We start from the raw sequence: 16,682 nt of genomic DNA on the forward strand, positions 1-16,682 counted from the left end.
TAGGTGCATAGTTTTAGGAGTTTGAGTCTCAACTTATGCTTTTGGGTTGTATAAATCTTTGAAGAATTTAGACATAAGTTGGGACTTGCTGAGGGCAATCCAATAGTGGGAGATTACTACGAACTTGTTGGAATAAGTCAATCATCTCTTGCATCTTAGCATTCTTTCTAGAATTTGAAAAATTGAGGACTCAAGAGCTTTAAGGAAGGGGGCTTTTGGAGTGTAAGACTTAGGTGTAGGACCCTCAACAATTGGAATGTGCAACCCTTTACGAGAAAATTTATGAAATACTCACAGATGTTGTCTTTTTACTAGGCTTATGTGCATCTCACCCTTCTCATGGGTCAAATCAACCTCTTCTTGACACTCAAGATCAATAGGCAATGGTTTAGGAGTAAGCAAAGGTGCATAATATTCCTTCCCACTACGTGTCACAACGAGATGCTTGGATTTGTTCTTTCCTAGACCCAATTTGATGATTAGGGTTACCTATTGGTTGACTAGGTAACTGGCCAACCTCCTTTCTATTGATGGCATTAGCTAGTTGACCAAGTTGGGTTTCTAATTTGTTAATGGATTGAGAATGAGAATGTAATTGTGAAATTCAGCCCAAATCCTAACTCGAAACCCTTTTGTTTGTAGGTCCGAAGACCCAAGTGAAGGTGGAAGGCAATTATGGGCCATCTCAGTGGAAGACATGGTGTTTGATCCAAAACCTATGGAGATTGATGATGGAGTTCCATACTTAGAAACATTGTCTGATTTGGAGAAGAAGCTGCACCTTGGTGTTGAAGAGCTTGGTTGACAGACTTGAGGCCAAGTTCAACATGTTTTGAAGGGTCCCTCAATGCTAAGTGAGTTGCTTGTTGAGTTGGGAAAAGCCCCATTGAAAATTTTGAGATTAGGAGCTTCAATTCCCTGTTTTGGGCTTGTTGTCAACCTGGGTAGATTGGGCCAACCAACCCAGCCAATCTGCCCACAGTGAGAGGGGCTTAAGTGTAAAATCTCTGATTTTTAGGTTTTTGATGATCTATTTAATAGAGCTTCGTGGTAATCAGCCCCACTTGTTTCTAAAGCCTCTAGAGAATGTGGGAAGCCTCTGTCAAGCCTTCTAGTTCAAGTTTTGGAAGATCCTTTGCGAATCCTTAAGTTTTTTGGTGAATCTTCTTCATTAAGGTTGGTTATCACTCATACTATTCTTTCATTGATCTATTCTATTATTGATTCTTCTCATCTTTGTGATTATGAAGATGGTTTTGTATCATTACAAAGACCTCTTCCTCAATATTTGTAGTTGTGAGTGAATCTCCATTCACTCCAATGATTCTATGATCTACACAACTTGATTTTAGGATGAGATCTTGTGAGATTTTCATGGATGTGTGGTCATTCAATGTTTTTTATTTCTAAAGCATACTAGATTCATTCCTATGATTATTTCTATCTAAGATCTCTTGTTCTTTTCTTTCTAGAGTGAACTCTCATTCTGTTTAGCCTCTCCGTAGAATTCACGGATTGATTTTGGTAAAACCTAGTTTTTTATTAATTTAAAATTATATCCTTTTGATCATTGTTGATGCCTAATCTATGCTAGATAGTCTTAGACTACTATTCTAGAGTTTTCCTTAAATTTTTGGAGTGTTTCGAATCCCGGAAATTGAGTTTCGGATCAAAATTTGGAGTTTTTGTCCGTCTTGTACACTAGGGTCGATTACCCAAGCTACCTAACCAATATGCCCACAAGGACATTAGCTGATTTTTTTATCTGTTTTGATCCATTTGACTTTTGACCTTCGAAGGTTTGTTCCTAATGCTTGAACTATGCTTGTTTAGGGTTTATTTGCTAACCACTGGACCTATCCTCATTCTTTCTCTAGAATTCTTTGAAGTTAATTAAGGTAAAGACGGTTTGTTCCCTAATAACCTAAAATGCATGTTTATTTGTATTTGATTTGGATTGCATGATCATCTTCTCGTTCTTATATTTTCTTATAGTCATATTGCTATTGTAAGTACTATAACTACAAAGGGACTTGTTCATGTAATTCAATAATCATTTTGATAATGTATGAATGGTTATTTCCCTATGTGTTGATTTATCAATTGTGCTTGTGAATGACTGATTGAGAATGTGTTTGCTTAACTATAATTGGGGAATGGGGAATGCTCTTTTGACATTTCTGTCTTTGGACATCAATGGAAGTGGTATGAGACACTTTTCGATAATGCCTCTTGGCTCTTTCCCTGTTGGTTGACATAACTAGGGCTTGTCTAGTAGTGTTTGGGTAGGATTACCCTGTTATATCAGACCCGATTCGGAAGGGTATTGAGACCAAGTAACCCGTGACAGCATTGGGGATTTGTGGGTGCTCAAGATCGGTAACCAACCTGTGAGAGGACATGAATCATATTGTGGGAGCCATTCATTGGTAGGGTTGCAGTAGTAGACTTGGGCTCATTGGCGGTGAAGACGGGTAACCAGCCCGTGAGAGGACAACTTCCCATTTACTATTTGTGGATGACCAATAGAGTTGATGAGTCCGTAGACCGAGTTGGTTGTAGCCATAGGATACACTGACTCTAGTGAGAAGGATCCCAGAAAGGATCGCGAGAGGCGAGGAATGGAAGTATCTAACTCAGACTTGATATAACTAAGTAGAAGACTTGCATTGGGCTAAATTTAACCTTGAAATGCACTAATACTCAAACCAATGGTGATGTGAGAGAGTGGTGACCTAAACCCCAACCTTGGAATGTTTGAGAGGGATGTAGGACTCAAGTTGGGGGAGAGTGATTTAAGACCTACCCAAAGGAGTATGGTGCTATGACTTAAAGCCTATCTGCCAATAAAGACCAGCATACATAGAGTTAGAATCATACTTGCATGTCTGTTTCATATCATGTTGCATCCTTTATGTTTTGCTATCATGCTATATTGTGTTATTGTGGAATAAACTACCTTGCTGAGTTCTTTTGAACTCACTCATTTTTGCAACAACTTTGTTAGATCTATCTACAGGTGTTGATGACTATGAGGGCCAATCTTTGTGAAGCCCAAGCGAGATGACTCATACGGTACCCAAAGTATTCGCTACTGTGACTATGACTGTGAAGACTACCAATACGAAGCTAGAGCTTATCAGGATTAGTCCGACTCTAGCACTTGTGTGCCGGCAATGGGACATCATCTCTTTTACTTATGGATATACTATTTATAGATTTGAAGAAACATTAGTTTAGATTTTGGTTACTTCTTTTCTTTCCCTTTTATTTTGGGAATCAGTTGTAATCTACTTTTTAGTTTTGATCTACATTTCCACTATTATTGTAGAATGATTTTCTGACACTCTACATTTGATTTATTCTATTGGTATCATTTTTCTACACTCTGATTATAATGTATTTTCTCTTTGAATCTTATCTTGATCTTTCGATTACTATAGTTTAACATTGATTTTAGTCTTGTTCTTGATTATATTATTGTAAATGTGGGAGGTTGATTTTCTCGATACTCGATCTTTGGGTCGATGGATCACATACTCAAGTATGCCAAATAGGGTACCGGTTGAGTGGATGTGACAATAACAATTGAGTGTTTTGCTCTAGCCCACTAAGCGCATGTAATACTTTATCCTTAAATGATGAATTCTGTGAGGGTGGGTGAGCTGATGGTTACCCACTCTTATAGGCATTAGGTTGCGCATTAAATGGACGTGGCCTATAAGGTAGTTGATTAGAGGGATTGGGCATTGGGGATAAAACAAATAAAAATGGAGTGGGTATAATAGTGGATAAAGATTTAAAAAATGATGTGGTGGATGTTAAAAGAGTGGGTGATAGGTTTATCGCTATCAAGCTTGTAATGGAGAAAGAGTTCGTAAATATAATTTGTGCATATGCACCTCAAGTAGGATTAGATGAAAGTCTAAAGCTAGAATTTTCAGAAAATATGGATGGATTAATGCAAGGAATTTGTCAAGGAGAAAAGATTATCATAGGAGGTGATTTAAATGGACATATTGGAAAAGATCAAAGAGGATATGAGAGTGTACATGGAGGATATGGTTTTGGAGAAAGGAATGAGGAGGGGATTTCAATTTTAGATTTTGCTACTGCTTTTGATCTATCTATTATAAATACTTACTTCAAAAAGAGAGATGAGCAATTAATTACCTTCAAAATTGGACAGCATTGAAGCCAAATAGATTTCTTCCTAACTAGAAGGACTGATAGATTGTTGTGCAAGGATTTTAAGGTGATACCGGGGGAAAGCTTAACTGCACAACATAGACTTGTGGTCTTGGATATGTGCTTAGTCCCAAGAACACATAAAAGGTTCAGGTAAACTACCCAAGAATAAGATGGTGGAATTTGAAAGGAGAGTGCTCGGAATCCTTCGTTAATGAAGTAGTCAAACAAGGAAAATGGGATTTTAAAGGGGATACTAATACAATGTGGAATGAGATGGCTATGTGTATTAAGAAGGTGGCTAAAGATATCATAGGTGATTCAAAAGGAAAGCTCCATTCTTATAGAGAGACGTGGTGGTGGGATAGTGAGGTTCAAGCTGGCATTAGGAATAAAAAAGCAAGTTTTAAGACATGGCAAAGAACTAAGGATGTTGAGGATCTTCAAAGGTATAGGTTGGATAGAAATGAAGCTAAGAAAATTGCGGGAAAAGCAAGGGAAAAGAAGTATGAAGAGTTATACAATAAGTTGGGCACGAAGGAAGGAGAAAAATCTATTTATAAGACAGCTAAGATGAGGGATAAGAAGAGTAGAGATCTTGATCATGTTAGATCTATTAAAAATGGAGATGGTAGAGTATTAGTTTGTGAGGAGGACATTAAGAAAAGATGGGAAACCTGTGAAACCCAGCCCTATCATAACCCTTACCCGACCCAAAGTGGTGGAAGAAGAGACTTGTGGGCCCTTGTAGTTGAAGATTTGGTGTATGACTCGGAGCCTATGGATATTGACAAAGGATGCCCCTTACTTGGATACACCGTCAGTGTTCAATGAGAAACTGCACCTAGAAGAGGGGAGTGTAGTTGAAGTACTTGATGCACTTCCGATCTTGTTTTGAAGGTATTTCTCTAATCTAGAATTGTTGATTGACTTGTAGGAGAAAACCCAACTCAATTTAGATCAGTCTGGCCTTCCATTTCCCTATCTAAAGTTGTTGTCATGGCTTGGTCGACTGCTTGGTCGACTAGCCGCCACCAGTCAGTCGACCAGCAGATTATTAAATATGAAAATCACAAATTTCTTGATTATTTTAAGCCTACTTATCGGGACCTCGTGAATAGAACCCTACCCCAATCATTTGGACTCCAGAGAACGAGGAGTGAGCTTCCCAAGGCTATCTCTTAAAGTTGGTGAAGATTCTTGGTCTCAATCATTGCATTCCATCTCCATTTGCTTCCTCAATGTATGATTTCTCTCTCTCAACCTCTATTCTACTCATTCCTCTACTCTTTCTTACTATTGAGACCATGACAAAAGTGTTGCAACCTTGCAAACACTTGGTCATGTGTTTCCCCTTTCATCTCCATTAGTTTCTTTACATTCTTATTATGCTATGCTTCCATTTCAATCACTAGCATTGCATTTCTATGATTACTTTCATTCCAACTTGTCTTATTGATCTAAACTGATGTGTAGATGTATGCTAGGTCTGATTTATTATTGGTTTATGATTCTAATCTTGTTCTTATCACTTCCTTAGCTGATTTCCCATCATTCCTTGCCATTGCAACAAATTCCAGTTCAATTCTTGATGTTTAGCATATAGAACATAGGGTTTCAATTTGGGTATTTCTAATTAGACCATTATATCATGTTAATACTTGTTGTATAGTGTCCTTATACTGTTACAACCATTCCCTCCAAGTTTTGGATCAATCCGAGTCCCAGAAGATCGGTTTCGGAACAAAATCACTATGTTGTCTATTACTGTTAATCTTGGTCGACTGAGTCAGTCAACCAGCCAGTCGACCAGCTGAGAACAGCAACTCTATCTTTGCTCAATTTGCTACGTTTGATCTCCGATTTGATTGTTTCCTTCTCTAATGTTGCACATATGTTGTCTAGGGTACAAGCACTGATTTGGGGACTATTCTAGTGACACTTCTCTAATGTTGCACATATGTTGTCTAGGGTACAAGCACCCGATTTCATTGTGTCTAGAAGTAGACATGACAGACTTCTAGTGGGTGATGTGATGTTTAGGACACTTCGATCCGTCGTACACCTTAAAGGTCGGACATTTGAAACCTATTGGCATCTCTGCTTCCAAGACGCTTTTGATGAAAGGGTTCTCCTTTAAGACGGCGTATAGCTCTTCTTTTCCAAGCTTTAGCGCTTTTTTGACTATTTCGTCAAGGTCGGTGATGCGCTTATTCATCTCGTCATCCCGCTTCTTTGAACAATTATGATTCTTTTTGTCCTTTGAGGCTTTTGCTGGATCTGAGCTGCTTCCTCGATCTCCGTCGTCATCGACCGGAGGATTCTTTTCTGGAATAACCTCTTTCGAGGTTCGAGATTTTGCCAGCTCTTTTTGAGATTGTTGAGGTATCTGGTCGATCATGGGTGATCGGTCACGTATGCTCCCCTCAGGACTTTTTTGTTTTTTCTGAGAATCTGCTTCGAGAGCAATTACGTGTTGCATGGCCATCCTGATCAACTCGCCTAAGGATGAGATTGCTTTTCTCATCTCAACTTGTTCCTTTTGAACTTCGACAATTTGATGCGTTGTCGCGTATTGATTTGCTTGAGCGTCTGGAAGAATTGGAGGATCTTGTTGAATCTGGAGTTCAGGAATTTTTTCCATTCCAACCTGGTCGACCTCCTTTTCTCCACCAGACACCTCTTCAATTACCAAACCTAATCTCGTCTTCATAATAGCTTTTTGATCAAGTTCCCACAGACGACGCCAATTGTTGCTGCACAATCCTGTTCGTCCCTTTAGCCGGTTGAACCTGCAAAGATGAGCTCGACCGTGGAGGTCGAGTTTTCACCTCCGACGATCTAGTTAGAAATCCAACTAAGGAAGGCAAGAAAGTAATGAACAATAATAATACGAATAGTGATGGCTTTATTCAGCGTACCTTTCTCTTATGCTCCCTTACCTTTTTATAGATTTTCTATGTATGAGATTGAATGAGACTCAAACCCTAGTTAGGTTGTGATCTGACTCTTAGTCATTGAGTCCTACTCAAACACGAGTAGTTGAGTCATAACTGAATACTATTTCTTTGGCTAGAATCTTATTCAGATTTACCTTGTTATTCAGCCTTTGTACTTATTCGACTGACCTTGACTTGGTCGGTCTAACGCGATCCGAACTGATCGGACTAGGCTCAAACCGAATCGGTTTGATTCCGATCTGTCGGATCGGGCTTAAACCGGACTGGTTTAAGCTTATTTATTTTTTCCTTATCAAGTAGAAAAGTAGAAGACAAAGATGATATGTTGAAATCTCATTTGCCCGCCTTGTGTTTTGGTGTTTTCAAAATTAATGGGCTGCTTTGTCTAGTCAGGTTGAATGGATTTGGTTCGAACAAAAGCAAAACCGCTTGGTTCCCACACTTAAGTAACCTAAACCTCACGTGGAAAAATCAATGGCCACGATTTATGTCTAGCGCATCGGACGGTTCACTGAACAGTCCTATGCATTAATTGCACAGGATTGAAGCAAAATCAACCTGCCAAGGCCATGGGATAGAGGGAGGAGAAACATCAAACATGTCTTGTCAACACAAACCACATGAGCTAGTGGGGGATGGAGAAGAAATTTCGAGACCAGACAACTATGGGGTCACTATTATTCCTCTTGCTACACAACTAGCTAATGGAAAATCTGTTTACATAGTTATCTCAATAAATAAATATTAAAATTCTAAATCTACTGAACTAGTATCCATATTTCGACTCAGTTCTGATCTTGATACGAAAAGGATCACATCAGGTTCCATAACCAGATGGTATACATGAATAGATGAAACTTACAATTGCATTTCCTCTTTCTATGGAACACCTGAACGGAACAGGCTTCTAGCTAACTAGATTGATCAGGACTTTATAGAAATACATAAATCATTTATGAGGGCAATATTCAAACAGCTATCACAATACTGTTAATAAAGAAATTAAAGTAAGTATCAAAAACAAACTAACGGATCTCTATGCATAAAATTCTCAGAAATTAAAAAAAAAAAAAAAAAAAAAAAAAAAACATATACAAAACAAGCATATATATCATTCAAAGTAATGGAAAACAACACATAAATTCTATTATGCATTTATACAGCAAATGAGACACATTTGTTATGGTCCACTTATTGACAGCAAGAAGGTAGCATCATATTTTCATGGTTGGGGTTCAACTCTGTTATTCTGTTCACGAAGCAATTGCCAAAATCCTAATTATGTAGGCTACAGAATGCATATATTCCACATTTCACAGCCAAAAGAAAATGCTTTCCCATGAAGGCTGATTCATCTTCAAAATGTTGGCAGTACTCAAAGATTTGAGCCATGGATACTGTTAGGGCCCTGGGGATGACAACAAGTGGAAAGAGAGAAGAGGGAGAGTTATCATAACTAATACACAATGGGTTATAAAAGAGGGGAATTGAGAAGAGAGGTTATGGTTACTGTATTGAGGTTTTGGCAGCCTTTGGCTGAGGACAGCATTGTGTGAATGCTGTAGGGTGTGACTTGCACCATCAAAACCAGTATTATCCTTTATGGTGATTGTTTCTTTGTTATTCCAGTAATAGAATCTTGTAATTTCCGTACTTGATACGCGGGTTCCTAACCGATCCTCTATCTAAGCACCACATGAGCAGGAGTGAGTTTATGTGGTAAAACCTCTATGTGAAGATGCACATGATATACTTCTACCACCAGTGCATGGGACCCTGTACAGCAAAATATTTCCCTTGAGGAGGTCATAAAAACCTTAAATTAAGATTGTGTATTGTTGCTTGCAGTATGCAGAGGAGAGGAAATTAAAAACATAAACAGACTACATGATTCTATCCATAAACGTTTGCCTTCATAATGCAGGGTGAGAACCAAACAAAAATAAACTATTACTGAATGATAATCTATTAATCCTGGACACGTTACCTTTCTACCACCACTCAGAATAATACTGGCAACCGCTGAACCAGGCTAAGTTTCAGCGTTATTCCCTCAAAACCTGGAATATGAAGAGGATTTAGTCCAAAAATGTTGAACTCGCAAGATACTCATACACTTCGATTTTGCTAGTAGACAACAACAACAACAACAACAACAACAATAAGCCTTGTCCCAACTAAATGGGGTCGGCTACATGGATTCTTGCCCTCCAATCAGTTCTGTTCGAGGCCATGCTAGATACAAGGCCTAAGCTATACATATCCTTTCTCACCACTTCTCCTAAGGTTATCTTAGGTCTACCCTTAGCTCTTCTAGTTCCTTCAATATGGATTATATCACTTCTCCGAACAGGAGCATTTATAGGTCTCCGTTGAATGTGCCCGTGCCACCTCAAACGACTTTCTCTAAGCTTATCACTTATGGGAGCAACTCCCAGACCAACTCTAATATGATCGTTTCTTATCTTATCCATCCTAGTTTTGCCACTCATCCATCTTAGCATCCTCATTTCTGCTACACTGAGTTTATGTATATGATTCTTTATAACAGCCCAACACTCTGCACCGTACATCATAGCTGGTCGAACAACGGTCCTATAAAATTTTCCTTTAAGCTTTAATGGAATACGCCGATCACATAAGACCCCGGACGCACCTCTCCACTTCATCCACCCTATTTTAATTCTTTGGGAAACCTCATCCTCTAAATCACCTCTTTTACTTATGATTGAACCTAGGTACCTAAAACAATCACTCTATGGAATCTCTTTATCGTCAAGTATCACCACTTCATCATCTGCCCAATCATGACTAAAGTTACAAAATAGATATTCTGTCTTCGATCTACTAAGTTTAAAGCCTTTTGATTCCAAAGCTACTCTCCATGATTCTAATTTGGTATTAATTCCCACTTGGGTTTCATCAACCAACACAATATCATCCGCAATAAGCATACACCAGGGGACCTCATCTTGAATGTCTTTGGTTAATTCATCCATTACCAGTGCAAATAGATATGGGCTTAAAGTTGACCCTTGATGTAGCCCAACTGTTATCAAGAATTCATTACTTTGTCCCCCCACTGTTCTAACACTAGTCACCGCGCCATCATACATATCCTTAACTATATCTACATATTTACTTGCAACACTTCTTTTCTCTAGTACTTGCCAAATTAACGCTCTAGGGACTCTATCATAAGCTTTTTCTAGGTCAATAAATACCATATGAAGGTCTTTCCTACATTCTCTATACCTTTCCATAAGTCTCCTAATTAAGTAAATAGCCTCCGTTGTAGATCTTCCCCGCATAAACCCAAATTGGTTCTCCGTAACTGTAGTTACGTGTCTCAAACGGGTTTCAATTATTCTCTCCCATAATTTCATCGTATGGCTCATCAATTTAATGCCTTTATAGTTATTACAACTTTGAATATCTCCTTTATTTTTGTAAATTGGAACCACAACACTTCTCCTCCAATCATCTGGCATTTTCCCTGTGCTCATAATCTTATTAAACAACTTAGTTAACCAACCTAGTCCATGGGTTCCTAAGCTCTTCCATACTTCAATTGGGATTTCATCAGGACCTTGTGTCTTGCCGAGTTTCATCCTCCTTAAAGCTTCTTTTACTTCGGACATCGAAATTCTACGTATATAAGTTCGGACACTGGTGCCTTGGTGAAAAGTATAATCGTCCGAAACATCAGTGCTTGAAGAATGCTCATTTAGTAAACTCGAGAAATAGGTTTCCCATCTTTTCTTAATATCCTCCTCACAAACTAATACTTTACCATCTCCATTTTTAATACATCTAATATGGTCAAGATCTGTACTCTTCCTATCCCTCATCTTAGCTATCTTATAAATAGATTTTTCCCCTTCCTTTGTGCCCAACTTATTGTATAACTCTTCATACTTCCTTTCCCTTGCTTTTCCCACAATTTTCTTAGCTTCATTTCTATCTAACCTATACCTTTGAAGATCCTCAACATCCTTAGTTCTTTGCCATGTCTTAAAACTAGCTTTTTTATTCCTAATGGCAGCTTGAACCTCACTATCCCACCACCACGTCTCTCTATAAGAATGGATCTTTCCTTTTGATTCACCTAGAACATCTTTAGCCACCTTCTTAATACACATAGCCATCTCATTCCACATTGCATTGGTATCCCCTTTAAAATCCCATTTTCCTTGTTTGACTACTTCATTAACGAAGGATTTAGAGTACTCTCCTTTCAAATTCCACCATCTTATTCTGGGATAGTTTACCTTGGACCTTTTATGTGTTCTTGGGACTAAGCACATATCCAAGACCACAAGTCTATGTTGTCTAGATAAGCTTTCCCCCGGTATCACCTTGCAATCCTTGCACAACAATCTATCCATCCTTCTAGTTAGGAAGAAATCTATTTGGCTTCTATGCTGTCCACTTTTGAAAGTAATTAAATGTTCATCTCTCTTTTTGAAATAAGTATTTATAATAGATAGATCAAAAGCAGTAGCAAAATCCAAAATTGAAATCCCCTCCTCATTCCTTTCTCCAAAACCATATCCTCCATGAACACTCTCATATCCTCTTTGATCTTTTCCAATATGTCCATTTAAATCACCTACTATAATAATCTTTTCTCCTTGACGAATTTCTTGCATTAATCCACCCATATTTTCTCAAAATTCTAGCTTTAGACTTTCATCTAGTCCTACTTGAGGTGCATATGCACTAATTATATTTACGAACTCTTTCTCCATTACAAGCTTGATAGCAATAATCCTATCACCCACTCTTTTAACATCCACCACATCATTTTTTAAATCTTTATCCACTATTATACCCACTCCATTTTTATTTTTTTATCCCCAGTATACCAAAGTTTAAAGTCATCCAACTCTTTGGCTTTTTTACCCCTCCATCTAGTCTCTTGAATGCAAGCTACATTGATCCTTCTTCTCCTCATAACATCTATCAATTCTAAGCTCTTACCAGTTAGAGATCCTATGTTCCAAGATGCCAATCTAATCCTATGCTTATGGACTAGCTTCTTTACCCGCACTCGTCCACGGCGCGGGAACCCTTGCCTACTTATCACCACATCCGGGCGCCGATGCGACGCGTCGCTTACAGGGGACGCCCTAGCTAACCCTTGCCCACTTATCACTACACTCGGGCCATAGTGTAGCGCGTCGCTTCTTTTGTCGGGGAACGCCCTAGCATAGCTTTTATCATATAAGGTCGAATCCATGGAAAAAAGTTTGGCTAGATTTTTTCCGGTGCCGGCTGCTGACCTGACGCACCAACCCTCCTCCTTTACCCGGGCTTCGATTTTGCTAGTATGTTGCAAAAAAATATAAAATATATATCTAATTCAGCTATAATCTTTCAATGCAGGTACCTTCTTCTTCTTGTTTCTTTTTCTATTTTTTATTTTTCTTAGAAGGGAGTCTAAGTCAGTTTTCCAAAAACACTTCCCTTTCAACGATGGTGGTCTGCTACTTTAGTTAAGCATGTATCAATCCGGACAACTTATAAAACAAAGGAACAACTCATGGTCGCAAGAAGGATGAATACATACTTCTTTCTTATCTGTTTCTGGACTTCTAGTGCTTCTATTCTCTTGTGACTCGTCAACTGCTCTTTCTTGTCTTTCTCTTTTACAGGCATAGTAATGATGTAGTTTCCAAATAAGGATGGGAGAATGCAATTTTAGTGTATGAGAACTAATGGAGCGCAGAATAGAAGAAGAAGAAGAAGAAGAAGAAGAAGAAGAAGAAGAAGAAGAAAACAAGAAAAAAACCTAAGAAGACTCAAAGTTGTAATAAGGAAAAAGAAGAGGGTGGAGGGCTGCAAACATTCAAAGCTCAAGCTTTAATTCATCTTTCTCCAGTCCATTCTCAATAAGCTAATTACAAGTGTTTAAATAATAAAAGAGACATTTCAATAAGAAAACAACTATAATATGACTATTGGCAATTTAAAAGTAACTAAAACTGAATCTAAATATCCAACAGAAATTTATACTTAAAAAAACTAAAATGACTACATGGTTGTCACAAAGAATAAATAACAAAATTCTAGATTATCTTTAAAACTCCCCTGCAGAACAGCATCTCCTATGTCTCCTTGCAACGTGGACTTGGGACCCATTCTCCTAGGTAACTGTTGACGTTGCTTTAGCATAAAAAGTAACTGGTTGTGCTGCATCATAAACCTATCAAGATTATTCTTCAGCACTATTTCATTTGGACAAGAAGGATAGCAAACTAAACATCATATAACTTTACTTCTTCATCTTGATCCCTATCATTAGAACCACATCAAGAAGGAACTAATCTAAGCAACAGGAAACCATGGTAGCTGTTTGTAACACTACTTTCAAATAGCAATGTGGACCAAAGCACAAGTGGCTAAGATGGAGGGTTTGCAAGAAGACACCAGACTATAACCATCGCTCAATGTAAGTATCACTAAATCAAGGGTTCTACTCTACATGAAGAACACTAGTGATTGGCCTCTTGTAACACAAGTCTATAATCATCGGAGGCCTGCCTTGTAGAAAACCAGCAAACCACTGAATAAGAATAAGTGTTATAAACACAGCAGAATAAAGGAAATCAAGGGAAATGTGGAGGGCTAATACAGAGGCAGTTATGCAATTCGGTTATGGGTGGTTGGGGAGGGCTGATTTGGGGCTGAGAAAGGAACAGAAATGGATAAAGGAAGAAGACTAATGTTGTGAGGTAGCAGGTTACTGCTGGGGAGCCCTGGACTCTAGGTTATCCAGACTTTACTTTCTTTCTTTGTTGCTGCATTTCTTTCAATTTCCTATCAATATCTGTTGAGCAGAATGGGGGCCTACCAACTAGCAATGCTTGAAATGAAATAGTGTGAATATTACTCTCTATAGCTACAAGGTGCATGAATTAACCATGACAACATTGTTGAACTTAAAAGCATAGTTATCAAGGCATCCACATGCCCTGCTCACCTTGTTGGTATCACCATGCATATCATCCCACTCTAATGCTTTGGGTCGCCAAGCTGCCTCGACAACTATGCTTACAAAATCGGTTACCCTAAACAAAGGGATGTGAACTTAAATCAACCCCAAAGGACACTTGTACCCAGGTTTTGGCATGCTAGAAATATGAGAAGCTGGAAAGCTCACCTACTTGCTCCAGCTGCATTCATCGCCATGCGTATAAACCTGACAGTGAGGAAACTGAGGACCCAACTGCAGGTAGAGAGATTGCACTAGTTACACTACATGTTTCAAGGTCAATGAAATCCATCACATTAACAAGTTGCGAAACATAAATAATGCAGCCGCGCTTGTTCTGCATATATAGCTAACCAAATCGACCATAAGATGATCCATAATAGGGTAGTAACCATTAAGACATATACTGAAAGATCATTCATCTGTTCCTTCTGAATCAAAATAAAACAGAAGAAGATACCTGCAAAGCTATAAAAAATGAAGGATGTGAGAGACCTCTCCGTAAATGATAACGTTGATGGTTCATTAATTCCACCCCGCCAATTACTTTGTGTGACAGAGAAAAAGAACTTTAAATGTCAAAAACCTTTTGTGATATTAATATTGTGAAGTAAAATACAGATTAACATAAGGAAGCTCAAAAGGAATTCACTGGCTGTTTGAGTCCAAGACTCAAGGTCTAATAAACTTTCTCCACATAGCATGAAATCTAATAATCCTGTTAGGCAAAAGATCTTAGAGTTCATATAACACCAAAAGATTTCTAATCATTATACTTTTACCCGATATTTAAGGGTGAGCGTATCACAAGCCTCAAAATAATTGAGTAGACTGACAAGCATCTGTGTGTGATAATAAGCCAAGTTAACCAATAGAAAGTAAAACATACACCATCCCCAGGCATTTTGAGAAGTAAAGATTGATATTGACAAACAAAAAATTCATAAGGAATTGGACTCCATAATATAGTTCTATAGTCTAAAAAACCTTGCTTCCAGAGCAATTCTACCCTTTAAAAGCAGAACAATATGGCCAAATGTTGCCTCTAAAAGCAGATACAAGCAGATATCAAATTTAGCATGCGCCATGGTTGTCAAGGCGACAAGGCAATACTAGGCGATAGAAGGCAACACCAAGCAAGGTGATAAGGCGTTGCCTAGGCAACAAGGTGACCCCAGGTTGCCTTGACCAAAAAATGGGCCAAGGCAACAAGGCAGACGCTTTGACAACCTTGGTATGCACATCTCAATTCTATCCTCAATTTGGTTCCTGAGTTGATCTAACTAACATTTGTACAACTATTTAAAACATGCATGTTTTCTTTTAAATGTGCTGTTAAAACCATTCCTCATTTCTCAAGTCATCCAAAGCCCTAGATAATTGCACCATCTCTCAATAGATGACTAATAAACAGAAGAGCTTCATACAGGAACTTCACACCTTCAGCTACCCCATGCAGAAACAATAAAAAAGGGTGGAATAAACATTAATTAAGCTAGAGAAGTTTTGATCTTTCACCTTGTCAGTATTGCCATGCCTTAATCTCACTCCAATGCCTTGGACTTTTCCTTACCCATATTCAGAAGCTATTGCTTAGTATGGACATCCGAAGTCATGTGCTTTGCTGAGACATCTTGCTGCGATAAGATGACTCTGTCAAGTCGTGATTAGGCCTTTCAGAGTGCCTCCAGTCAAAGTTTTAACTTTTGTGATCATCTAGGGTTCTTTCCCTTTTTGTCACCTCCCAAGGTACGGTCTTATAAGTTGTTCAATTGGTTCTACACGGATGTTGTCATGATCACTTGGAAACTGAAGGTGTTGGAGTTGGAGGTGGCAGCTAAGCAACAAGGTGCAATACATCAAGAACTTAAACTCAAGGAATAATTCAGTCCCACAAAAAACTGTGTCGAGTCTGTTGACTCAAGATTCGAGAGATTTTGACAAGTTATTCTAATATTTATTTTTTTAATTCAAATGCTCATCTTAAGGGGTATAAGATGGCTACTGGGTTTGAAAGTTGCTATCTAGCCTATTTTAGGCTTTTTGAACACAATGGTGCCCTCAGATTATTTTTTTTTTTTTTTGGGTGGGTTGGCAGAGGGAGGGGGAATTAGTCTATATGAGAGTTTTATTTCGGACCACAATTTGTAACTGCTATGATGAAGTAAAATGGTAAACTGCCCAATCTTATGCATAATATACGCATAGGTTCGTGTTCAAGTAAGTGTACGACAAACAATATGAATGTTCAAAACTTCAAATTATATATGGAATAGATGTCCTAGGAATCACCAGCAGTGGAGTTTCTGACCTAAAATCAGATGAGAAAATCAAAGAAATTTGAAGAAGCTTCCAGCAGGAAAAGCAGGCAGAATATGCAGAACTCAAGCCAGATTGAGTCACAATGTTTGACAGGATCAAGTTTGGTCTTTTTTATATTGTGGTTTGGCTCAAAACTTGTATCTCAATTCAAGATCTTAACTCGACCAAGATTTCAGCTAAGTTATTTCACTTTTCTGAATCTGCCTTGCCTTTTA

This window comes from Hakea prostrata, chromosome 1, assembly GCF_041222555.1.
Source record: "Hakea prostrata isolate BN-2017 chromosome 1, UWA_Hpros_2, whole genome shotgun sequence".
NCBI classification, from domain to species: domain Eukaryota; kingdom Viridiplantae; phylum Streptophyta; class Magnoliopsida; order Proteales; family Proteaceae; genus Hakea; species Hakea prostrata.